Source organism: Ranitomeya imitator, chromosome 5, assembly GCF_032444005.1.
Source record: "Ranitomeya imitator isolate aRanImi1 chromosome 5, aRanImi1.pri, whole genome shotgun sequence".
NCBI classification, from domain to species: Eukaryota; Metazoa; Chordata; class Amphibia; order Anura; family Dendrobatidae; genus Ranitomeya; species Ranitomeya imitator.
Genome location: NC_091286.1, coordinates 620,619,761 through 620,647,077, shown reverse-complemented (window position 1 = coordinate 620,647,077; position 27,317 = coordinate 620,619,761).

Sequence of the window (27,317 nt, the reverse complement as noted above, 5' to 3'; positions counted from 1 at the left end):
CCCATTATACTGTCAAACAGTTGTGGAGGCGTGACTTGTCTTTTTAACGAGACGCAGCACAGGTGTCAAAATTTGCACCTAGGTACTGGGCGCAGATTCCTGAGCGTTGTTATTTGCTGTACAGGAGTCTGCGCTATTGTGATCCCTTGGCCATGCGCTGTGAGCGCTTCCTGTCTTCTGACCTCATTTCATGTCGGCCGTTGCGGTTAGCGATGGACATGAATCCCAGACCCACAGTGTGTTTTCAAAAAATCACACTGCGTGGCTGGGATTCGTGGCCTTGTGCAGTAAATAGGTTTGCCGCTTACACATGTCCTTACACCTGCTCCAGACTGGGCGGCCTCAGCTGATCCCTTATCGCCTACCACGGCCAGGAGGCCGCACAGTCTGAAGAAGGCGGAAGGAGATGAGTTAAGACAGGCGAACATATGCACTGCTCGTGCCCATAAACCACACCCTCGCTGACAAAATAAATATGACAACGAGGGGCGTTGTTTCTAGCAGGGCGGATACACAGGCGCAGCCAGCTAACCATGATGACAAAAGACGGGAAACGCTACCAAGGGGGGTGCTGCGTATCATTACAAAGGAAAGTCACACCTCAGGGACAGTGGAATGGTCTCAATGAGACACATTTTGTACGTGTTGAGTTCCACGTGGGCAAGGAGAAAAAGTCAGCCACCTTGTACAAATGCAGCAGTACTGCTGTACTAGGTGGCTGTTATACATAGAAACACCTGGGGGGGTGGGGCCAGGTTCCCTTTTAATTTCAGTTCCTGTGCCTGCATGGCGTTTGCAGGTCACGTTGCCGGCTACACAGCAGGGGAACAGCTGGCGTTGCTGAACCCCACTAACACATTGGCTGGTGTTTTTCTCTGTGCAGCTAGCACTTCCGGGCAAAAACTAGCGGTGTTTGAGCCCAGGGTCAGCAGGAGGAGGAGAGGAGCAGAGTGTAGGCCGAAGCCTGCACTGGTGGCAGCTTTTGTTCTGTTGTGCCAGCGTGGCTTGTGCTGGACACGTTGCCGACTACACAGCAGGGGAACAGCTGGCGGTGCTGAACCCCACTGACACATCACCTAGTGTTTTTTTCTGTGTAGACAACACTTCCAGGTGGCAACTGACAGTGTTGAAACCCAGGGAATCAAAGAGGAGCAGAGTGTAGGCCGAAGCCTGCAGTGGAGCAAGTTGAAAGGGAACCTTTAACCCCCCCCCCCCAGGCATTTGTTGCTGAAAGAGCCATCTTGTACAGCAGTAATACTGCACATGGAAAATGGTGGCTCCGAAAATTATGCTCCTTGCAAACGCTGAAGTACACACTCATATAATGTGTCCCCTCACACCGTCAAACCATCCCGGAAGTGGGACTTTCCTTTGTAATGTGACACAGCACAGCCGTCATTCCAACCCCCTTGGTGCCGGGCACCACCTCCTCAACGTTGTTTGGTTCTGTCACGGAGCCCGCACTGTAATGTTATCCCTTGGCCATGCACAGTTAGCGGTGCCCGTCTTCTGACATCATGTAGGTGTCAGGCTGGCAGTGCCTGTGCGTCCAAGCTGCCCGAGATCCAACCTTGCAGTGTCATCTAATGTAGTCCCACTGCGGGCCAGGGATCCATGGGCATGCGCAGTGCATATCATCGCCTCTCACTCACCTCCTTCCTGCTTCTTCAGACTGTGCGGCGTCACGGCCGTGGCATGCTATTAGGGATCAGCTGACGCCGCCTAGTCTGAAGAAGCGTGAAGAAGGGGAGTGAGAGGCTAGTATATGCACTGCGCATGGCCATGGATACCAGGCCCACTGTGGGATCACATTAGACGACACTGCGAGGTGTGATTTCGGGCAGCGTGGACGCACAGGCGCAGCCAGGACGACAACAAATGATGTCAGAGGACGGGCAGCGCAAACTGTGCATGGCCAAGGGATAACATAACAGCGCAGGGTCCATGACGGAATCAAACAACGCTAAGGAGGCAGCGCACGGTGCCAAGGGGGTAGCAATGACGGCTGTGCTGCGTCACATTACAAAGGAAAGTCCCACCTCCGGGACGGTTGGACGGTGTGAGGGGACACATTACATGAGTGTGTAGTTCAGCGTTTGCAAGGAGCATAATTTCAAGAGCGACCTTTCCCTTGTGCAGTATTAGTGCTGCACATGGTGGCTCTTTCAGTAACAAACGCCTAGGGGGGGGGGGGGGACAGGTCCCCTTACATTTTAGTTGTGCCAGCGTGGCGGTCGCATGACACGTTGCCGGATACACAGCTGGGGATCAGCTGACGTTACTGAACCCCAATAACAGAGGAGCGACTGTTGACTGTGCACACAGCACTTCCAGGCACCAACTGGCGGTGTTAGAGCCCAGGGACAGCAGGAGGAGCAGATTGGAGGTATTGCCGCACACACAGCTGGGGATCAGCTGACGTTACTGAACCCCAATAACAGAGGAGCGACTGTTGACTGTGCACACAGCACTTCCAGGCACCAACTGGCGGTGTTAGAGCCCAGGGACAGCAGGAGGAGCAGATTGGAGGTATTGCCGCACACACAGCTGGGGATCAGCTGACGTTACTGAACCCCAATAACAGAGGAGCGACTGTTGACTGTGCACACAGCACTTCCAGGCACCAACTGGCGGTGTTAGAGCCCAGGGACAGCAGGAGGAGCAGATTGGAGGTATTGCCGCACACACAGCTGGGGATCAGCTGACGTTACTGAACCCCAATAACAGAGGAGCGACTGTTGACTGTGCACACAGCACTTCCAGGCACCAACTGGCGGTGTTAGAGCCCAGGGACAGCAGGAGGAGCAGATTGGAGGTATTGCCGCACACACAGCTGGGGATCAGCTGACGTTACTGAACCCCAATAACAGAGGAGCGACTGTTGACTGTGCACACAGCACTTCCAGGCACCAACTGGCGGTGTTAGAGCCCAGGGACAGCAGGAGGAGCAGAGGAACAGAGTGTAGGCCGAAGCCTGATTGGAGCAAGTTGAAAGGAAACCTTTAACCCCCCCCCCCAAGACGTTTGTAGCTGAAAGAGCCATGTTGTGCAGCACTAAGGATGCAAAAGGAAAAGGTTGCTCTTTTAATTATGCTCCTTGCAAACACCGAAGTAAACACTAAAAATGTGTCCCTTTATACCGTTAAACCGTTCCGGAGGTGCGAATTTCCTTCGTAATGGGACACAGCACAGCTGTCATTCCTATCCCCTTGATGCCGTGCGCTGCCTCCTCAGCGTTGTTTTAAGCTGCCACGGAGCCTGCGCTGTTCTGTTAGCCCTTGGCCATGCCCAATTAGCGCTGCCTGTCTTCTGACATAATTTGGTGTCAGGCTGTCAGTGCCTGTGCGTCCACGCTGCTCCAGATCCCACCTCGCAGTCTCATCTAACGTAATCCCACTGCGGGCCTTGGAACCATGGGCATGCACAGTGCATAACCTCGACTCTCACTCCCCTCCTTCCCTCTTCTTCAGACTGTGCGGTGTCACGGCCGTGGCATGCTAGGGATCAGCTGACGGCGCACAGTCTAAAGAAGGCGGAGGGAAATGAGCGAGAGCCCGAGGGGAAGATATGCACTGCGCATGCCCATGGATCCCAGGCCCGCAGTGTGACTCAATCAGAAGACACTGCGAGGCGGGATCTCGGGCACCGCGGCCGCACAGGCGCAGCCAGCCTGACACCAAATTATGTCAGAAGACAGGCAGCGCAAATAGGGCATGCCCAAGGGATAACAGAACAGCGCAGGCTCCGTGACAGCTTAAAACAACGCTGAGGAGGCAGCGCATGGCACCAAGGGGGTAGGAATGACGGCTGTGCTGCGTCACATTACGAAGGAAAGTCCCAGCTCCGGGACGGTATAACGGTATCAGTGAACACATTTTATAAGTGTTAAGTTCTGCGTGTGCAAAGAGCTAAAAAAAAAGAGCTACCTTTTCCTTGCGCAGCATTACTGCTGCACAAGATGGCTCTTTCAGTAACAAACGACGGGGGGGGGGGGAGGGAGAGGTTCCCTTACATTTAGGTTGTTGTGCCAGCGTGGCGGTCGCAGGACACATTGCCGGCTACACAGCTGGGGATCAGCTGACGTTACTGAAACCCAATAACACTGGGTCGTATGTTTTTACTGTGCAGCCTGCACTTCTGAGCCGCAACTGGCGGTGTTGGAGCCCAGGAATAGCAGTTCAGGTGGTAGAAAGATGAACACAGCAGGAGACCTGGATGACACCCAATTACTTAATCAGGCAGAGGAGTGGCAAATTCCTGCGAGATCCAGGCCTGGTTCATTTTCAGGAAAGTAAGCCGGTCAACGTTATCGGAGGATAGTCGCATGCGACGGTCTGTTAGTACACCACCTGCGGCACTAAAGACACGTTCCGATAAGACACTAGCCGCAGGGCAAGCCAGCACCTCCAATGCATACTGGCTTAGCTCTGGCCATGTATCCAGCTTAGAGACCCAAAACTTGAACGGGGAAGAGCCGTCTGGGAGTACAGTAAGAGGGCAAGCCATGTAGTCTGTCACCATCTGACGGAACCGTTGCCTCCTGCTGACTGGAGCCGCCGGTGATGGTGTAGACATTTGGGGCGGGCACACAAAAGTGTGCCAGAGTTGTGCCATACTGGGCTTGCCTTGGGCAGAGGCACTGCTTCTGCTCCCTCTTTGGGCAGAGCCTCCCCCACTGCCTCGACGCACTGAGCTGCTTTGTAAAGCACTAGCAGCACTCCTCTCAGTTGGACAGGAGAAGATGATGGAATTCACCAGTGTGTCGTGGTACTCCCGCAATTTACGCTCCCGGGTCAACGCAGGGATGAGGTTTTGGACGTTGTCCCGGTAGCGAGGATCGAGGAGGGTGAACACCCAATAATCAGGCATGTTGAGAATGTGGTCGATGCGGCGGTCGTTTCTCAGGCACTGCAGCATGAAATCCACCATGTGCTGCAGAGTGCCAACCGGCCCAGAAACGCTGTCCCCTGCTTGAGACATGATCTCTGCCCGCTCGTCATCACCCCACCCTCGCTGTACACACTGACCACTGGACAATTGTGTCGCTCCCTCCTCTGGACGGAGCTCTTCCTCCTCCATTGACTCCTCCTCATCCTCCTCACAAATTGGCCCCTGCGTACCCCTTTGTGAGGAACCACGTGGCGCTGACTCTCCAGAAGCTGATGGAAAAGGTGACTCCTCATCCTCCACCTCTTCCACCACATCATCCCTTAACCCTTGCAAAGTTTGCTGAAGCAGGCAGATAAGGGGGACAGTCATGCTGACTAGTGCATCATCTGCACTTGCCATCCGCGTGGAATAATCAAAAGGACGCAAAACCTGGCAGACGTCCTTCATAGTGGCCCACTCTGTGGTTGTGAAGTCTGATCGGCGCTGACTGCGACTTCTTTGCGCCTGATGCAGCTGGTACTCCATAACTGCTTGCTGCTGCTCACACAACCGCTCCAACATATGTAACGTGGAATTCCACCGGGTAGGTAGGTCACATATGATGCGGTGTTCCGGAAGGCGGAATCGGCGCTGCAGAGCAGCAATGCGGGATCTGGCCAAGCTGGAACGCCGCAAGTGAGCACACTCTAGGCGGACCTTGTGCAGCAGGGCATCAAGATCCGGATAGTCCCTCAGAAAACTCTGCACAACCAAATTGAGCACATGTGCCAGACATGGGATGTGAGTGAGGTTGCCAAGGGCCAAAGCTGCCACCAGATTTCGGCCATTGTCACACACTACCATGCCTGGCTGGAGATTCGCTGGCAGTAACCACACATCGCTCTCCTGCTTTATGGCATTCCAGAGCTCCTGCGCTGTGTGGCTTCGATGCCCCAATGAAACTAGTTTCAAGACGGCCTGCTGACGTTTGGCCACGGCTGTGCTCATGTCGGTCATAGGTAAACGTTCACGGGTCCATGTGGGGGTGGACTGTGACGGATCCTGCAGAGAGGAATCAGAGGAACTGGTGTAAGAGGAGGAGTCGATGCGTACAGACTGGATTCCTGCAATCCTTGGAGTGGGCAGGACACGTCCTGCGCCACTCGCACGATCTGTACCTGGCTCAACAACATTAACCCAATGGGCAGTGAGGGAAACATATCGCCCCTGTCCATGCTGACTGGTCCACGCATCGGTGGTGAGGTGGACCTTGCTACTGACGGCGTTCAGTAGCGCATGTTTTATGTTTGCCTCAACATGCCTGTGCAGGGCAGGGACAGCCTGCCTGCTGAAGTAAAAGCGGCTGGGCACCTTGTACTGTGGGACTGCCAATGCCATCAAGTCACGGAAGCTGTCAGTCTCCACCAGCCTGAACGAGAGCATTTCCAGGGACAACAGTTTGGCAATGCCTGCATTCAGAGCCTGTGCTCGGTGGTGGTTGGCCGAGAATGCCCGCCTTTTCTCCCATGCCTGTACTACCGATGGCTGTAGAGTAGACTGGGAGTGTGAGGATGACTGGGAAGGTGGTGCTGTGGGTGGAATTACACAAGGTCTCTGGGAGGAAGCCAAACCAGCTGTGCGTGAGCTGGAGGAAGAGGCAACACGAGCTGAAGAGGTGGTAGCTGCCGCTGTTGGTTGGCCTACATCTTCAGTGTGTTTCTGTAACTCCACCGCGTGCCTGGTCCGCACATGTTTCCACATATTTGTGGTATTGAGGTTGCTGACATTTTTCCCTCTTTTTACTGTATGATGACACAGCTTGCATTTGACAAAACAAATGTCATCTGCAACTGTGTCAAAAAAGGACCAGGCACTGCAAGTCTTGGGAGCGCCCTTTTTGGCTTTGGAAAGAGACAGGCTCCTAACGGGTGCCAAAGTGGAGGCTACAGGCTCCGCAGTCTTCCCCCTCCCTCTCCCTCTTTGGCCCGTAAGAGGAAGCTCTTCCTCTGAGCTGCTCCCACCACCTTCCTGTTCCTCACGCCACGATGGGTCAAGGACCTCATCATCTCCACTACCCTCTGCCACCAACTGCTCCTCCTGGGTAGTCTCAGCAGCACAGTACGCACGAGAAAGCGGCACCTGAGTTTCATCATCAGATGCGTACTGCGCTGTGGTCACCGGAGGCACTGGCCCACCTGCCTCTTCAGAGTCAGAGAGAAAAAGGTGTTGGGCATCACTGCACACTGCCTCTTCTTCCATTTCTCCAATGCTGCTTGGCTGGCCCCCTGTTTCCAAGCCAAGAGATTCAGAGAACAGAAGTAGAGACGGCTCCTGTCCTGGGCTCTCTGACTGCCTGGCCAATTTGGCAGGTGGTGAAGAGACAGATGGCTGCTCTCCAGTGCTCTGTGCCTGAGAGGATGTGGCACTAACTGAAGTCGATGCCGAGGCGTTAGCTGCCATCCACCCGACAACGGCTTCAATTTGGTCTTCACGCAGCAGCGGTGCACGGCGCTCTCCGACAAAGCTGCGCATGAAGGACTGTTCCCTGCTGAAACTGAGTGACGACGAGTCACCGGCGCCCGCAGCAGGCACAGAATCACCACGTCCTCTCCCTGCTCCTCTCCCTGCTCCGCGCCCACGCCCACGTGCCTTACTCCCTGCCCTCTTCATCTTGGTTGACAGATAAAGATAAGCAGAAAAGTACTAAGGCCTTAGTGTGCTTATTCCTGTAATGCTCCTCCTAACAGGTGTAAGAAACACTAATGTTGTAAATTGTGGACTAAACTTTATTATTTTTCAAATGTGGCCTACACAAGTGTAAGTTGTGTTTGGTGAACTTAACCTTTTTTTTGGTGCAGATCGGGCTACAGAGCTAGTTTAAATCACACGGAGACCGTGCAGACAGCCGTAAACGGCGCTGCAAGGCCAAGAAACCCTCCTCTAGGTTATCCTATATAGTGTTTTTCCACTATTTAGCTGGATACAAGTGGAAAGACACTAATAGGAATTTTTTTTTTCAAATTTTAAACTGGCTGCACTATTTGAAAAAAAGGAAATTGTTTTTCAAGGTATGAGGCAGTAACGCACCCTGAGCTGAATCCAACCGGCTATGGCTGCACACAGACTACAGGGCGAGCTGCGCTCACACAGAGACCGTGCAGACAGCCGTAAACGGCGCTGCAAGGCCCCCAAAAAAACCTCTAGGTTATCCTATGTAGTGTTTTTCCACAATTGAGCTGGAGACTGGTGGAAAGACACTAATAGGAATTTTTTTTTTTTTCAAATTTTAAACAGGCTGCACTATTTGAAAAAAAGGAAAATTTTTCTCAAGGTATGAGCCAGTAACGAACCCTGAGCTGAATCCAACCGGCTATGGCTGCACACAGACTACAGGGCGAGCTGGGCTCACACGGAGACCGTGCAGACAGCCGTAAACGGCGCTGCAAGGCCAAAAAACCCTCCTCTAGGTTATCCTATATAGTGTTTTTCCACTATTTAGCTGGATACGAGTGGAAAGACACTAATAGGAATTTTTTTTTTCAAATTTTAAACAGGCTGCACTATTTGAAAAAAAGGAAAATTTTTCTCAAGGTATGAGCCAGTAACGAACCCTGAGCTGAATCCAACCGGCTATGGCTGCACACAGACTACAGGGCGAGCTGGGCTCACACGGAGACCGTGCAGACAGCCGTAAACGGCGCTGCAAGGCCCAAAAACCCCCCTCTAGGTTATCCTATGTAGTGTTTTTCCACAATAGAGCTGGAGACTGGTGGAAAAACACTAATAGGAAATTTGAGAAAAAATGTGCAGCAGGCTGCACTAAGAGCAAAAAAGAACAACTGTGTGAGGCAGTGTGAACCCCCCCTGAGCTGAATACAACCGGGTATATGGCTGCACACAGACTACAGAGTGAGCTGCACACACACACACACACACACAGAGACCTTGCAGAACGCTGTTAAAACAGCGCTGCAAGGCAAGAGCAAGGTGAACAGTGAAGAACACACAGCGTTTTGCTAAATTAGCCTTTGGAAAGGAAAATAAAGCAATTAGCTAGCTCAACTGGCCCTCAGTTAGAACACAGCGTCCTGTCCCTAACTGAAATCACAGCAGAGTGAGCGCAAAATGGCGGCAGCGCTTTTTTATAGTGCAGAGTGACATCATTTCAGCAGCCAATCCAAGCCTTGCCAGTACTTACATGCCCACCATGCTAAACAGGATGTGCCCACACTTTCATTCATTCCTCATTGGCTGCTGCGTTCAATTTGAATTCTGGGAACTTCCGATTCCGGTATCCGATACGCGGGAAGTATCGGAATTCAGTATCGGAATTCCGATACCGCAAATATCGGCCGATACCCGATACTTGCGGTATCGGAATGCTCAACACTACACATCACCTGTCTGCCCTAATACCCAGGAGTCACAGTGGCACATACAGCCCGGTTCATGATAGAGACCCTGTAAAAAGGCTAGAGTCACCAGTCATACGGGTTTGTGTCCCACCTTTATGGAGGACAGAGAGAACTGTGAGGACCTTGCCAAAAGCCATAGGCAGTAAGGGACTACAATACCACCATGCTATGAGGAAGGCTTTTAACTCCACCTGGTAAAGGGGACTCTAAATTTGTTTCCAAACCGGCCGGACCCTGCCTGTACCTGTGATCTGGTGCCCTGGACTGAGGCTGCCTGAACTCTTCAGTAAACCAGATAAAGAGACTGCAAACCTGTGTCCTCCATTCTTCACTGCACCACTCTCCATCTTCATCCATACACCGGGAGCCCTGGGGACATGCTTCACCTGTGTGAAGTTATACCATCTCAGCTGCCTTAACATCACCCCAGTGGGCCCCTTTTAGCAGTGTCGGTCCCCACTGACCGAATACCACAGGTGGCGTCATGAACACAAACTTTATTCAAAACCCCTTGAAGGACATTCCCTTTAACATGGGTGCCCAGGCCCACGGACCGGGTCGCAGCCACCGTGACATCCCCCTGTGAGAACCGGACCCGGTACTGGGTACCCCACAGCCCTGGCGGGCGTTCCACTCCCCCTTTGCCGGCGCCATTTCCTCAGTGTCAGCACTCGTCTCTCCCTGGGGCTCTTGTGTGGTGTTGTGAAACGTGACACCGGTGTCCAATCAGCACTGGCATCCCTGTCTCCGCCTTCAGATTTCCTATTCATGTTCGTTTTGTCCGAAGGCAGGAACAGTGATGCCAGCGCTGATTGGGAGCCAGGGATCAGGTGTCAAAACAACCTCATGAGAGCCCTGGGAAGAATCAGTAGCGAAACCGCCAGAATGGCGCCGGCATGGATAGTGTGTATAGACTCTATTATTTTATCAGGGCCAAACATTTTGATCAAGAAAAGTGGACAACCCCTTTAAAAATCGGCGCCTTTCAGGGAGGATTTTACAACTGATGCCTATGCTTGTTGTATGTAACATGATTGCTGAAGAGAAAAAAAATCTGTTTAACTTATTTGCAATTTGTTACGTTATTTTAAATGAAAAGAGACCTTACTAAGGTGAGACATGTAATGACTGACAGTCTGTTGTCCTTATCTACATGTTTCACACTGGTATCGCTCCCTTTCATTAAAAATAATCCCAGGAGGCAGATTCTTATGGAGATCTGTGTTCGGCCCATAGATCTTAACAGCTCATTTACATATAGGAAAAATGTGGATTTCTCTGGAATAAAACATTGGATCACAGATATCATAGTATCATTTTATTCAGCTTCCTTTGACCTACATGCCCATTTAGACGGCTTAGGAGGGTTGATCCTACTAACAGATTACCTTTAAATTCAAGACTGATATGAACTGATGTGAATGCTCCAATGGCAGATCACTGATAAGCAATTTCTGTTTTTTTATGCTCCATGTAAATACCAAACAAGGTGACCTAAGACTTTAACATGACTCTTTTTTTCAGTTCATACATTGTACACATTATACATAAGTCCTACCTTACACAAGGGACAGCCATTTAGATGATGGAATGTCCTTGTGATTTCCTTGTGTATGTGGGAGACTGCAATATAATATCTAACATTAACTCTTTATAACCTTAGGCAAGTCATTTTATCTTCCTGAACTTGGTCATTCACCTCACCTGCGAGGTCTGTAAAAATAGAAAAAAAGATGTTTGGCTTTTAAAATACGTCACGATTGCGAACAAACTATGAAAGGTAGCATATAGGATAACAATGTTTTGAACTTTTGACTTTCAGGCTCCATATCTCACCATCCACCACTGTTTCGAATGGGAGACTACATAATATTAAAGACAATATACAGATCCTTGACATATCGCTGCATTGTTACTGTTATGCTTTTGGTGGTAGAAAAATATTTTTCTTCCTATATTCTACAAATTACAATCTTTTCTGATGACGGCAGCAAGAGTGGACTATCATGTGAGTGCAAGTATGTGATTTGCAAACATCTGGCCACATTCCATCTTCCAACTAGATGTGTGTTGCGTTGCTCAATACACTTTCATTGAGTGAGGCCACACATGTTTAAGCAGCAGGCGACCGCATGTATGTAAATTGCTTACTTGCAGTTTTGTGACCTTCTGTTGTCACTGCCGGCACCAGAGAATCCTGACAGCGTGCAATGCATGCCGTGAGAATTTAGAAGTCTGCAGTCACATAGAGTAATTACAGACTTTCATTACAAACTTGGACAACCCCTATAATGCTCCTTTCATAAACAAAGACATAGTAACCCTTATCTTGTCAGATGACACAGTAACATAGACATGTATCATGGAATCTTACAAGTTGTGGATTCTTACATGGGAACAAGATCGGCACCAAAAAAAGGAATCTATAATATAACGCTGGGAGCGTCACTCTGTCCGAAGCCTTTATAGACTGCGCAGGCACGCTCCTAGCGTTACATTACAGAGTGTCAGGAAAAAAAATGGCGCCAGAAGGCGCGGACTGCCGGGAGCAGGGGGTCGGGAGCAGGGGGACACCGTGCACATATTTGCGCCCTGATTATGCTGTGGCACTTCATGCCACAGCAATTTGTTACTTACGCCATTCCTTTCCGCCGCCATTTTCCTTGGTCCTCCTGCTGCCGGAATCGGCGCCTGCGCAGTCCGCGCTTTCCTGCGCCATGTTTTTGAAGACACACTGCAGTGTGTCTTCAAGAAAATGGCGCCGAAAAGCGCGGACTGCGCAGGTGCCGATTCCGGAAGCAGGAGGACCAAGAAAATGGTGGCAGAACGGAATCAGGTAGTGTGTGCACAGGATCCTGCCCTCATTATGCTGTGGCACTTCATGCCACAGCGATTTCTTAACTTTAGGCCCCCTTACTCCGGGCTATGAATTTCTCCCTGCTCCCACAATCGGCGCATGCGCAGTCCACGCTTTCCGGCGCCATTTTGTTGGAAACCTCAGTGTGTCTTCAAGAAAATGGCACCGGAAAGCATAGACTGCGCAGGCGCCAATTCCTGAAGCAGCAGCAGTGTACGGGGCATATAATATGGAGCATCTTATGGGGGCCATAAACCTTTATGGAGCAGTATACGGGGCATATACTATGGAGCATCTTATGGGGGCCATAAACCTTTATGGAGCAGTGTACGGGGCATATACTATGGAGCATCTTATGGGGGCCATTAACCTTTATGGAGCAGCATACGGGGCATATACTATGAATAGTGTTGAGCATTCCGATACCGCAAGTATCGGGTATCGGCCGATATTTGCGGTATCGGAATTCCGATACCGAATTCCGATACTTCCCGCGTATCGGATACCGGAATCGGAAGTTCCCAGAATTCAAATTGAACGCAGCAGCCAATGAGGAATGAATGAAAGTGTGGGCACATCCTGTTTAGCATGGTGGGCATGTAAGTACTGGCAAGGCTGGGATTGGCTGCTGAAATGATGTCACTCTGCACTATAAAAAAGCGCTGCCGCCATTTTGCGCTCACTCTGCTGTGATTTCAGTTAGGGACAGGACGCTGTGTTCTAACTGAGGGCCAGTTGAGCTTGCTAATTGCTTTATTTTCCTTTCCAAAGGCTAATTTAGCAAAACGCTGTGTGTTCTTCACTGTTCACCTTGCTCTTGCCTTGCAGCGCTGTTTTAACAGCGTTCTGCAAGGTCTCTGTGTGTGTGTGTGTGTGCAGCTCACTCTGTAGTCTGTGTGCAGCCATATACCTGGTTGTATTCAGCTCAGGGGGGGTTCACACTGCCTCACACAGTTGTTCTTTTTTGCTCTTAGTGCAGCCTGCTGCACATTTTTTCTCAAATTTCCTATTAGTGTTTTTCCACTCGTATCCAGCTAAATTGTGGAAAAACACTATATAGGATAACCTAGAGGGGGGTTTTTGGGCCTTGCAGCGCCGTTTACGGCTGTCTGCACGGTCTCCGTGTGAGCCCAGCTCGCCCTGTAGTCTGTGTGCAGCCATAGCCGGTTGGATTCAGCTCAGGGTTCGTTACTGGCTCATACCTTGAGAAAAATTTTCCTTTTTTTCAAATAGTGCAGCCTGTTTAAAATTTGAAAAAAAAAATTCCTATTAGTGTCTTTCCACTCGTATCCAGCTAAATAGTGGAAAAACACTATATAGGATAACCTAGAGGAGGGTTTTTTGGCCTTGCAGCGCCGTTTACGGCTGTCTGCACGGTCTCCGTGTGAGCCCAGCTCGCCCTGTAGTCTGTGTGCAGCCATAGCCGGTTGGATTCAGCTCAGGGTTCGTTACTGGCTCATACCTTGCGAAAAATTTTCCTTTTTTTGAAATAGTGCAGCCTGTTTAAAATTTGAAAAAAAAAAATTCCTATTAGTGTCTTTCCACCAGTCTCCAGCTCAATTGTGGAAAAACACTACATAGGATAACCTAGAGGAGGGTTTTTGGGCCTTGCAGCGCCGTTTACGGCTGTCTGCACGGTCTCTGTGTGAGCGCAGCTCGCCCTGTAGTCTGTGTGCAGCCATAGCCGGTTGGATTCAGCTCAGGGTGCGTTACTGCCTCATACCTTGAAAAACAATTTCCTTTTTTTCAAATAGTGCAGCCAGTTTAAAATTTGAAAAAAAAAATTCCTATTAGTGTCTTTCCACTTGTATCCAGCTAAATAGTGGAAAAACACTATATAGGATAACCTAGAGGAGGGTTTTTTGGCCTTGCAGCGCCGTTTACGGCTGTCTGCACGGTCTCCGTGTGATTTAAACTAGCTCTGTAGCCCGATCTGCACCAAAAAAAAAGTTAAGTTCACCAAACACAACTTAACACTTGTGTAGGCCACATTTGAAAAATAATAAAGTTTAGTCCACAATTTACAACATTAGTGTTTCTTACACCTGTTAGGAGGAGCATTACAGGAATAAGCACACTAAGGCCTTAGTACTTTTCTGCTTATCTTTATCTGTCAACCAAGATGAAGAGGGCAGGGAGTAAGGCACGTGGGCGTGGGCGCGGAGCAGGGAGAGGAGCAGGGAGAGGACGTGGTGATTCTATGCCTGCTGCGGGCGCCGGTGACTCGTCGTCACTCAGTTTCAGCAGGGAACAGTCCTTCATGCGCAGCTTTGTCGGAGAGCGCCGTGCACCGCTGCTGCGTGAAGACCAAATTGAAGCCGTTGTCGGGTGGATGGCAGCTAACGCCTCGGCATCGACTTCAGTTAGTGCCACATCCTCTCAGGCACAGAGCACTGGAGAGCAGCCATCTGTCTCTTCACCACCTGCCAAATTGGCCAGGCAGTCAGAGAGCCCAGGACAGGAGCCGTCTCTACTTCTGTTCTCTGAATCTCTTGGCTTGGAAACAGGGGGCCAGCCAAGCAGCATTGGAGAAATGGAAGAAGAGGCAGTGTGCAGTGATGCCCAACACCTTTTTCTCTCTGACTCTGAAGAGGCAGGTGGGCCAGTGCCTCCGGTGACCACAGCGCAGTACGCATCTGATGATGAAACTCAGGTGCCGCTTTCTCGTGCGTACTGTGCTGCTGAGACTACCCAGGAGGAGCAGTTGGTGGCAGAGGGTAGTGGAGATGATGAGGTCCTTGACCCATCGTGGCGTGAGGAACAGGAAGGTGGTGGGAGCAGCTCAGAGGAAGAGCTTCCTCTTACGGGCCAAAGAGGGAGAGGGAGGGGGAAGACTGCGGAGCCTGTAGCCTCCACTTTGGCACCCGTTAGGAGCCTGTCTCTTTCCAAAGCCAAAAAGGGCGCTCCCAAGACTTGCAGTGCCTGGTCCTTTTTTGACACAGTTGCAGATGACATTTGTTTTGTCAAATGCAAGCTGTGTCATCATAAAGTAAAAAGAGGGAAAAATGTCAGCAACCTCAATACCACAAATATGTGGAAACATGTGCGGACCAGGCACGCGATGGAGTTACAGAAACACACTGAAGATGTAGGCCAACCAACAGCGGCAGCTACCACCTCTTCAGCTCGTGTTGCCTCTTCCTCCAGCTCACGCACAGCTGGTTTGGCTTCCTCCCAGAGACCTTGTGTAATTCCACCCACAGCACCACCTTCCCAGTCATCCTCACACTCCCAGTCTACTCTACAGCCATCGGTAGTACAGGCATGGGAGAAAAGGCGGGCATTCTCGGCCAACCACCCCCGAGCACAGGCTCTGAATGCAGGCATTGCCAAACTGTTGTCCCTGGAAATGCTCTCGTTCAGGCTGGTGGAGACTGACAGCTTCCGTGACTTGATGGCATTGGCAGTCCCACAGTACAAGGTGCCCAGCCGCTTTTACTTCAGCAGGCAGGCTGTCCCTGCCCTGCACAGGCATGTTGAGGCAAACATAAAACATGCGCTACTGAACGCCGTCAGTAGCAAGGTCCACCTCACCACCGATGCGTGGACCAGTCAGCATGGACAGGGGCGATATGTTTCCCTCACTGCCCATTGGGTTAATGTTGTTGAGCCAGGTACAGATCGTGCGAGTGGCGCAGGACGTGTCCTGCCCACTCCAAGGATTGCAGGAATCCAGTCTGTACGCATCGACTCCTCCTCTTACACCAGTTCCTCTGATTCCTCTCTGCAGGATCCGTCACAGTCCACCCCCACATGGACCCGTGAACGTTTACCTATGACCGACATGAGCACAGCCGTGGCCAAACGTCAGCAGGCCGTCTTGAAACTAGTTTCATTGGGGCATCGAAGCCACACAGCGCAGGAGCTCTGGAATGCCATAAAGCAGGAGAGCGATGTGTGGTTACTGCCAGCGAATCTCCAGCCAGGCATGGTAGTGTGTGACAATGGCCGAAATCTGGTGGCAGCTTTGGCCCTTGGCAACCTCACTCACATCCCATGTCTGGCACATGTGCTCAATTTGGTTGTGCAGAGTTTTCTGAGGGACTATCCGGATCTTGATGCCCTGCTGCACAAGGTCCGCCTAGAGTGTGCTCACTTGCGGCGTTCCAGCTTGGCCAGATCCCGCATTGCTGCTCTGCAGCGCCGATTCCGCCTTCCGGAACACCGCATCATATGTGACCTACCTACCCGGTGGAATTCCACGTTACATATGTTGGAGCGGTTGTGTGAGCAGCAGCAAGCAGTTATGGAGTACCAGCTGCATCAGGCGCAAAGAAGTCGCAGTCAGCGCCGCTCAGACTTCACAACCACAGAGTGGGCCACTATGAAGGACGTCTGCCAGGTTTTGCGTCCTTTTGATTATTCCATGCGGATGGCAAGTGCAGATGATGCACTAGTCAGCATGACTGTCCCCCTTATCTGCCTGCTTCAGCAAACTTTGCAAGGGTTAAGGGATGATGTGGTGGAAGAGGTGGAGGATGAGGAGTCACCTTTTCCATCAGCTTCTGGAGAGTCAGCGCCACGTGGTTCCTCACAAAGGGGTACGCAGGGGCCAATTTGTGAGGAGGATGAGGAGGAGTCAATGGAGGAGGAAGAGCTCCGTCCAGAGGAGGGAGCGACACAATTGTCCAGTGGTCAGTGTGTACAGCGAGGGTGGGGTGATGACGAGCGGGCAGAGATCATGTCTCAAGCAGGGGACAGCGTTTCTGGGCCAGTTGGCACTCTGCAGCACATGGTGGATTTCATGCTGCAGTGCCTGAGAAACGACCGCCGCATCGACCACATTCTCAACATGCCTGATTATTGGGTGTTCACCCTCCTCGATCCTCGCTACTGGGACAACGTCCAAAACCTCATCCCTGCGTTGACCCGGGAGCGTAAATTGCGGGAGTACCACGACACACTGGTGAATTCCATCATCTTCTCCTGTCCAACTGAGAGGAGTGCTGCTAGTGCTTTACAAAGCAGCTCAGTGCGTCGAGGCAGTGGGGGAGGCTCTGCCCAAAGAGGGAGCAGAAGCAGTGCCTCTGCCCAAGGCAAGCCCAGTATGGCACAACTCTGGCACACTTTTGTGTGCCCGCCCCAAATGTCTACACCATCACCGGCGGCTCCAGTCAGCAGGAGGCAACGGTTCCGTCAGATGGTGACAGACTACATGGCTTGCCCTCTTACTGTACTCCCAGACGGCTCTTCCCCGTTCATGTTTTGGGTCTCTAAGCTGGATACATGGCCAGAGCTAAGCCAGTATGCATTGGAGGTGCTGGCTTGCCCTGCGGCTAGTGTCTTATTGGAACGTGTCTTTAGTGCCGCAGGTGGTGTACTAACAGACCGTCGCATGCGACTATCCTCCGATAACGTTGACCGGCTTACTTTCCTGAAAATGAACCAGGCCTGGATCTCGCAGGAATTTGCCACTCCTCTGCCTGATTAAGTAATTGGGTGTCATCCAGGTCTCCTGCTGTGTTCATCTTTCTACCACCTGAACTGCTATTCCTGGGCTCCAACACCGCCAGTTGCGGCTCAGAAGTGCAGGCTGCACAGTAAAAACATACGACCCAGTGTTATTGGGTTTCAGTAACGTCAGCTGATCCCCAGCTGTGTAGCCGGCAATGTGTCCTGCGACCGCCACGCTGGCACAACAACCTAAATGTAAGGGAACCTCTCCCCCCCCCCCCCCCCCGTCGTTTGTTACTGAAAGAGCCATCTTGTGCAGCAGTAATGCTGCGCAAGGAAAAGGTAGCTCTTTTTTTTTAGCTCTTTGCACACGCAGAACTTAACACTTATAAAATGTGTTCACTGATACCGTTATACCGTCCCGGAGCTGGGACTTTCCTTCGTAATGTGACGCAGCACAGCCGTCATTCCTACCCCCTTGGTGCCATGCGCTGCTTCCTCAGCGTTGTTTTAAGCTGTCACGGAGCCTGCGCTGTTCTGTTATCCCTTGGGCATGCCCTATTTGCGCTGCCTGTCTTCTGACATAATTTGGTGTCAGGCTGGCTGCGCCTGTGCGGCCGTGGTGCCCGAGATCCCGCCTCGCAGTGTCTTCTGATTGAGTCACACTGCGGGCCTGGGATCCATGGGCATGCGCAGTGCATATCTTCCCCTCGGGCTCTCGCTCATTTCCCTCCGCCTTCTTTAGACTGTGCGCCGTCAGCTGATCCCTAGCATGCCACGGCCGTGACACCGCACAGTCTGAAGAAGAGGGAAGGAGGGGAGTGAGAGTCGAGGTTATGCACTGTGCATGCCCATGGTTCCAAGGCCCGCAGTGGGATTACGTTAGATGAGACTGCGAGGTGGGATCTGGAGCAGCGTGGACGCACAGGCACTGACAGCCTGACACCAAATTATGTCAGAAGACAGGCAGCGCTAATTGGGCATGGCCAAGGGCTAACAGAACAGCGCAGGCTCCGTGACAGCTTAAAACAACGCTGAGGAGGCAGCGCACGGCATCAAGGGGATAGGAATGACAGCTGTGCTGTGTCCCATTACGAAGGAAATTCGCACCTCCGGAACGGTTTAACGGTATAAAGGGACACATTTTTAGTGTTTACTTCGGTGTTTGCAAGGAGCATAATTAAAAGAGCAACCTTTTCCTTTTGCATCCTTAGTGCTGCACAACATGGCTCTTTCAGCTACAAACGTCTTGGGGGGGGGGTTAAAGGTTTCCTTTCAACTTGCTCCAATCAGGCTTCGGCCTACACTCTGTTCCTCTGCTCCTCCTGCTGTCCCTGGGCTCTAACACCGCCAGTTGGTGCCTGGAAGTGCTGTGTGCACAGTCAACAGTCGCTCCTCTGTTATTGGGGTTCAATAACGTCAGCTGATCCCCAGCTGTGTGTGCGGCAATACCTCCAATCTGCTCCTCCTGCTGTCCCTGGGCTCTAACACCGCCAGTTGGTGCCTGGAAGTGCTGTGTGCACAGTCAACAGTCGCTCCTCTGTTATTGGGGTTCAGTAACGTCAGCTGATCCCCAGCTGTGTGTGCGGCAATACCTCCAATCTGCTCCTCCTGCTGTCCCTGGGCTCTAACACCGCCAGTTGGTGCCTGGAAGTGCTGTGTGCACAGTCAACAGTCGCTCCTCTGTTATTGGGGTTCAGTAACGTCAGCTGATCCCCAGCTGTGTATCCGGCAACGTGTCATGCGACCGCCACGCTGGCACAACTAAAATGTAAGGGGACCTGTCCCCCCCCCCCCCCCCCTAGGCGTTTGTTACTGAAAGAGCCACCATGTGCAGCACTAATACTGCACAAGGGAAAGGTCGCTCTTGAAATTATGCTCCTTGCAAACGCTGAACTACACACTCATGTAATGTGTCCCCTCACACCGTCCAACCGTCCCGGAGGTGGGACTTTCCTTTGTAATGTGACGCAGCACAGCCGTCATTGCTACCCCCTTGGCACCGTGCGCTGCCTCCTTAGCGTTGTTTGATTCCGTCATGGACCCTGCGCTGTTATGTTATCCCTTGGCCATGCACAGTTTGCGCTGCCCGTCCTCTGACATCATTTGTTGTCGTCCTGGCTGCGCCTGTGCGTCCACGCTGCCCGAAATCACACCTCGCAGTGTCGTCTAATGTGATCCCACAGTGGGCCTGGTATCCATGGCCATGCGCAGTGCATATACTAGCCTCTCACTCCCCTTCTTCACGCTTCTTCAGACTAGGCGGCGTCAGCTGATCCCTAATAGCATGCCACGGCCGTGACGCCGCACAGTCTGAAGAAGCAGGAAGGAGGTGAGTGAGAGGCGATGATATGCACTGCGCATGCCCATGGATCCCTGGCCCGCAGTGGGACTACATTAGATGACACTGCAAGGTTGGATCTCGGGCAGCTTGGACGCACAGGCACTGCCAGCCTGACACCTACATGATGTCAGAAGACGGGCACCGCTAACTGTGCATGGCCAAGGGATAACATTACAGCGCGGGCTCCGTGACAGAACCAAACAACGTTGAGGAGGTGGCGCCCGGCACCAAGGGGGTTGGAATGACGGCTGTGCTGTGTCACATTACAAAGGAAAGTCCCACTTCCGGGATGGTTTGACGGTGTGAGGGGACACATTATATGAGTGTGTACTTCAGCGTTTGCAAGGAGCATAATTTTCGGAGCCACCATTTTCCATGTGCAGTATTACTGCTGTACAAGATGGCTCTTTCAGCAACAAATGCCTGGGGGGGGGGGGGGGTTAAAGGTTCCCTTTCAACTTGCTCCACTGCAGGCTTCGGCCTACACTCTGCTCCTCTTTGATTCCCTGGGTTTCAACACTGTCAGTTGCCACCTGGAAGTGTTGTCTACACAGAAAAAACACTAGGTGATGTGTCAGTGGGGTTCAGCACCTCCAGCTGTTCCCCTGCTGTGTAGTCGGCAACGTGTCCAGCACAAGCCACGCTGGCACAACAGAACAAAAGCTGCCACCAGTGCAGGCTTCGGCCTACACTCTGCTCCTCTCCTCCTCCTGCTGACCCTGGGCTCAAACACCGCTAGTTTTTGCCCGGAAGTGCTAGCTGCACAGAGAAAAACACCAGCCAATGTGTTAGTGGGGTTCAGCAACGCCAGCTGTTCCCCTGCTGTGTAGCCGGCAACGTGACCTGCAAACGCCATGCAGGCACAGGAACTGAAATTAAAAGGGAACCTGGCCCCACCCCCCCAGGTGTTTCTATGTATAACAGCCACCTAGTACAGCAGTACTGCTGCATTTGTACAAGGTGGCTGACTTTTTCTCCTTGCCCACGTGGAACTCAACACGTACAAAATGTGTCTCATTGAGACCATTACACTGTCCCTGAGGTGTGACTTTCCTTTGTAATGATACGCAGCACCCCCCTTGGTAGCGTTTCCCGTCTTTTGTCATCATGGTTAGCTGGCTGCGCCTGTGCATCCGCCCTGCTAGAAACAACGCCCCTCGTTGTCATATTTATTTTGTCAGCGAGGGTGTGGTTTATGGGCACGAGCAGTGCATATGTTCGCCTGTCTTAACTCATCTCCTTCCGCCTTCTTCAGACTGTGCGGCCTCCTGGCCGTGGTAGGCGATAAGGGATCAGCTGACGCCGCCCAGTCTGGAGCAGGTGTAAGGACATGTGTAAGCGGCAAACCTATTTACTGCACAAGGCCACGAATCCCAGCCACGCAGTGTGATTTTTTGAAAACACACTGTGGGTCTGGGATTCATGTCCATCGCTAACCGCAACGGCCGACATGAAATGAGGTCAGAAGACAGGAAGCGCTCACAGCGCATGGCCAAGGGATCACAATAGCGCAGACTCCTGTACAGCAAATAACAACGCTCAGGAATCTGCGCCCAGTACCTAGGTGCAAATTTTGACACCTGTGCTGCGTCTCGTTAAAAAGACAAGTCACGCCTCCACAACTGTTTGACAGTATAATGGGCTAAATAGTGTACGTGTTTTAGTCAGCGTGTGCAAGGAGCAAAACAAATAGAGCAACCTTTTACTTGTGCAGCATTAATGCTGCACAAGGTGTGGCTCTTGTACCTTGCAACACCTGAGGGGGGTTAAAGGTAACCTTTGAAATTGGTTCAACTAGGCTTCGGCCTACACTCTGCTCCTCTACTCCTCCTGCTGACCCTGGGCTCAAACACCGCTAGTTTTTGCCCGGAACTGCTAGCTGCACAGAGAAAAACACCAGCCAATGTGTTAGTGGGGTTCAGCACCGCCAGCTGTTCCCCTGCTGTGTAGTCGGCAACGTGTCCAGCACAAGCCACGCTGGCACAACAGAACAAAAGCTGCCACCAGTGCAGGCTTCGGCCTACACTTTGCTCCTCTCCTCCTCCTGCTGACCCTGGGCTCAAACAACGCCAGTTTCTGCCCGGACATGCTAGCTGCACAGAGAAAAACACCAGCCAATGTGTTAGTGGGGTTCAGCACCGCCAGCTGTTCCCCTGCTGTGTAGCTGGCAACGTTTCCTGCAAACGCCACGCAGGAACATGAACTGAAATTGAAGGGAGCCTGCCTCCCACCCCCCCAGGTGTTTCTATGTATAACAGCCACCTTGTACAGCAGTACTGCTGCATTTGTACAAGGTGGCTGACTTTTTCTCCTTGCACACGTGGAACTCAACAAGTACAAAATGTGTCTCATTACAGACCATTACAATGTCCCTGAGGTGTGACTTTCCTTTTTAATGACACGCAGCACCCCCATTGTTAGCGCTGCCCGTCTCCTGACATCATTGGTTGGCTGGCTGTGCCTGTGCGTCCCCCCTGCCCGACACAACGCCCCCCGTTGTCTCATATATTTTGACTGCGAGGGTGTGATTGATGGGCACGAGCAGTGCATATGTTCCCCTGTTTTCACTCCCCTCCTTCCGCCTTCTTCTGACTGTGCGGCCTCATGGCCGCGGCATGCGATAAGGGATCAGCTGAGGCCGCCCAGTCTGAAGCAGGTGTAAGGACATGTGTGAGCGGCGAACATATTTACTGCACAAGGCCACGAATCCCAGCACCGCAGTGTGACTTTAGGAAAAGCCACTGTGGGTCTGGGATTTATGGCCATCGTTAACCGCACCGGCCAACATGAAATGAGGTCATGAGACGGCCTGCACTAACAGGGTATTGCCAAGGGATAACACAAGAGCGCAGTTTCCTGTACTGCAAATAACAACGGTAAGGAATCTGCGCACAGCACCTAGGTGTAAATTTGTACACCTGTGCTGCATCTCCTTAAAAAGACTAGTAGTCACGCCTCCACTACTGTTTGACAGTATAATGGGCTAAATAGTGTACGTGTTTAATTCAGCGTGTGCAAGGAGCAAAATTAAATAGAGCAACCTTTGACTTGTGCATCATTAATGCTGTTCAAGGTGTGGCTCTTGTACCTTGCAACACCTGAGGGGGGGTTAAAGGTAACCTTTGAAATTGGTTCAACTAGGCTTCGGCCTACACTCTGCTCCTCTACTCCTCCTGCTGACCCTGGGCTCAAACACCGCTAGTTTTTGCCCGGAAATGCTAGCTGCACGGAGAAAAACACCAGCCAATGTGTTAGTGGGGTTCAGCAACGCCAGCTGTTCCCCTGCTGTGTAGTCGGCAACGTGTCCAGCACAAGCCACGCTGGCACAACAGAACAAAAGCTGCCACCAGTGCAGGCTTCGGCCTACACTTTGCTCCTCTCCTCCTCCTGCTGACCCTGGGCTCAAACAACGCCAGTTTCTGCCCGGACATGCTAGCTGCACAGAGAAAAACACCAGCCAATGTGTTAGTGGGGTTCAGCAACGCCAGCTGTTCCCCTGCTGTGTAGTCGGCAACGTGTCCAGCACAAGCCACGCTGGCACAACAGAACAAAAGCTGCCACCAGTGCAGGCTTCGGCCTACACTTTGCTCCTCTCCTCCTCCTGCTGACCCTGGGCTCAAACAACGCCAGTTTCTGCCCGGACATGCTAGCTGCACAGAGAAAAACACCAGCCAATGTGTTAGTGGGGTTCAGCAACGCCAGCTGTTCCCCTGCTGTGTAGTCGGCAACGTGTCCAGCACAAGCCACGCTGGCACAACAGAACAAAAGCTGCCACCAGTGCAGGCTTCGGCCTACACTTTGCTCCTCTCCTCCTCCTGCTGACCCTGGGCTCAAACAACGCCAGTTTCTGCCCGGACATGCTAGCTGCACAGAGAAAAACACCAGCCAATGTGTTAGTGGGGTTCAGCACCGCCAGCTGTTCCTCTGCTGTGTAGTCGGCATCGTGTCCAGCACAAGCCACGCTGGCACAACTGACCAAAAGCTGCCACCAGTGCAGGCTTCGGCCTACACTTTGCTCCTCTCCTCCTCCTGCTGACCCTGGGCTCAAACAACGCCAGTTTCTGCCCGGACATGCTAGCTGCACAGAGATAAAAAAAACAGCCAATGTGTTAGTGGGGTTCAGCACCGCCAGCTGTTCCCCTGCTGTGCAGCTTGCAACGTGACCTGCAAACACCACGCAGGCACATGAACTGAAATTGAAGGGAGCCTGGCCCCCACCCCCAGGTGTTTCTATGTATAACAGCCACCTTGTACAGCAGTACTGCTGCATTTGTACAAGGTGGCTGATGTTTTCTCCTTGCCCACGTGGAACTCAACACGTACAAAATGTGTCTCTTTGAGACCATTCCACTGTCCCTGAGGTGTGACTTTCCTTTCTAATGATACGCAGCACCCCCCTTGGTAGCGCTTCCCGTCTTCTGACATCATTGGTTGGCTACTTGCGCCTGTTCGTCCGCCCTGCCTGAATAAAATGCTCCTCGTTGTCTTAATTATTTTGACTGCGAGGGTGTGATTGATGGGCACGAGCAGTGCATATCTTCGCCTGTCTTAACTCATCTCCTTCCGCCTTCTTCAGACTGTGCAGCCTCATGGCCGCGGCATGCGAGAAGGGATCAGCAGAGGCCGCCCAGTCTGAAGCAGGTGTAAGGACGTGTGTGAGCGGCCAAAATATTTACTGCTCAAGGCCACGAATCCCAGCACCGCAGTGTGGCTTTATGAAAAGACACTGTGGGTCTGGGATTTATGGCCATCGTTAACCGCACCGGCCAACATGAAATGATGTCATAAGATGGGCAGCGCTAACAGGGCATTGTCAAGGGATAACACAAGAGCGCAGACTCCTGTACAGCAAATAACAACGCTCAGGAAGCTGCGCCAAGCACCAAGGCGTTATTTTGGACACCTGTGCTGCGTCTCATCAAAAAACCAAGTCACGCATCCACTACAGTTTGACTGTAGAATGGGGTAAATTGTGTATGTCTTTCATTCAGCGTGTGCAAGTAGACAAATTAATAGAGCAACCTTTCACTTGTGCAGCATTAATACTGCACAAGGTGTGTCTCTTGTACTTTGTAACACCTGAGGGGGGGGTTAAAGGTTTCCTTTGAAATTGGTTCAACTAGGCTTCGGCCTACACTCTGCTCCTCTCCTCCTCCTCCTGCTTCAACACGGGCTCTAACATCGCTAGTTTTTGCCCGCAAGTGCTAGCTGCACAGAGAAAAACACACGCCATTGTGTTAGTGGGGTTCAGCAACGCCAGCTGTTCCCCCAGTGTGTAGCCGGCAAAGTGTCCTGCAAACGCAACGCAGACACAAAGCTGCCTCCAGTGCAGGCTTCGGTCTACACTCATCTCCCCCTGCTTACCCTTTGCTCCAACACCGCTAGTTGGGGCTCTAGGAAGACAATCTTTAATAGGCAAGGCAACGCATCTGGGTTCCAGCACCGCCAGCTGGTTCTCGGCAGTGTTCTTGTCACAGGTACTCCCTCGTGCCAAGCCTGGTTTCAGCACCGTCAGCTGTTTCCGGGTTGTGTCAACTTCACTGAGACGCCTATGCTTGCCCCGTCGTGGTGCGGTCGGGTTAGCCAACTCCAGGGTGCCTCCAGTTTAGGAGCTTCCTATGTGGGCTGCGTGAACTGGTAGTCAAGGCTGGTTCTGTAGTGCCAGTAGGCCCAGCTCCCCCTGTAGGACTGTTGGGGTTCGGTAACTGCGGCTGCCTCGCGGCCTAGCTGTTCTCTCCTCTCCTGTGGGCCTTGGGGTCCACCACCTGGTTCCAGCACCGTCAGCTGGTTCCGGGCCGAGCCTTTGGCTTAGGTGCCTCCTCCTGGGTATCCGAGTTCCGCCAACGCCAGGCGGTCCTTGGTAGTGCTTTTAAGCGCGGGCACCTACAGCTTAGTAACCGGGTTCCAGCACCGTCAGCTGGTCCTCGGTCGTGCCATTGGCTCTTGCACACTGGGGCAACGCATCCTGGTTCCAGCACCGCCAGCTGGTTCTCGGCAGTGTTCTTGTCACAGGTACTCCCTCGTGCCAAGCCTGGTTTCAGCACCGTCAGCTGTTTCCGGGTTGTGTCAAGCTCACTGAGACACCTATGCTTGCCTCGTCGTGGTGCGGTCGGGTTAGCCAACTCCAGGGTGCCTCCAGTTTAGGAGCTTCCTATGTGGGCTGCGTGAACTGGTAGTCAAGGCTGGTTCTGTAGTGCCAGTAGGCCCAGCTCCCCCTGTAGGACTGTTGGGGTTCGGTAACTGCGGCTGCCTCGCGGCCTAGCTGTTCTCTCCTCTCCTGTGGGCCTTGGGGTTCACCACCTGGTTCCAGCACCGTCAGCTGGTTCCGGGCCGAGCCTTTGGCTTAGGTGCCTCCTCCTGGGTATCCGAGTTCCGCCAACGCCAGGCGGTCCTTGGTAGTGCTTTTAAGCGCGGGCACCTACAGCTTAGTAACCGGGTTCCAGCACCGTCAGCTGGTCCTCGGTCGTGCCATTGGCTCTTGCACACTGGGGCAACGCATCCGGGTTCCAGCACCGCCAGCTGGTTCTCGGCAGTGTTCTTGTCACAGGTACTCCCTCGTGCCAAGCCTGGTTTCAGCACCGTCAGCTGTTTCCGGGTTGTGTCAAGCTCACTGAGACACCTATGCTTGCCTCGTCGTGGTGCGGTCGGGTTAGCCAACTCCAGGGTGCCTCCAGTTTAGGAGCTTCCTATGTGGGCTGCGTGAACTGGTAGTCAAGGCTGGTTCTGTAGTGCCAGTAGGCCCAGCTCCCCCTGTAGGACTGTTGGGGTTCGGTAACTGCGGCTGCCTCGCGGCCTAGCTGTTCTCTCCTCTCCTGTGGGCCTTGGGGTTCACCACCTGGTTCCAGCACCGTCAGCTGGTTCCGGGCCGAGCCTTTGGCTTAGGTGCATCCTCCTGGGTATCCGAGATCCGCCAACGCCAGGCGGTCCTTGGTAGTGCTTTTAAGCGCGGGTACCTACAGTTAAGTAACCGGGTTCCAGCACCGTCAGCTGGTCCTCGGTCGTGCCATTGGCTCTTGCACACTGGGGCAACGCATCCGGGTTCCAGCACCGCCAGCTGGTTCTCGGCAGTGTTCTTGTCACAGGTACTCCCTCGTGCCAAGCCTGGTTTCAGCACCGTCAGCTGTTTCCGGGTTGTGTCAAGCTCACTGAGACACCTATGCTTGCCTCGTCGTGGTGCGGTCGGGTTAGCCAACTCCAGGGTGCCTCCAGTTTAGGAGCTTCCTATGTGGGCTGCGTGAACTGGTAGTCAAGGCTGGTTCTGTAGTGCCAGTAGGCCCAGCTCCCCCTGTAGGACTGTTGGGGTTCGGTAACTGCGGCTGCCTCGCGGCCTAGCTGTTCTCTCCTCTCCTGTGGGCCTTGGGGTTCACCACCTGGTTCCAGCACCGTCAGCTGGTTCCGGGCCGAGCCTTTGGCTTAGGTGCCTCCTCCTGGGTATCCG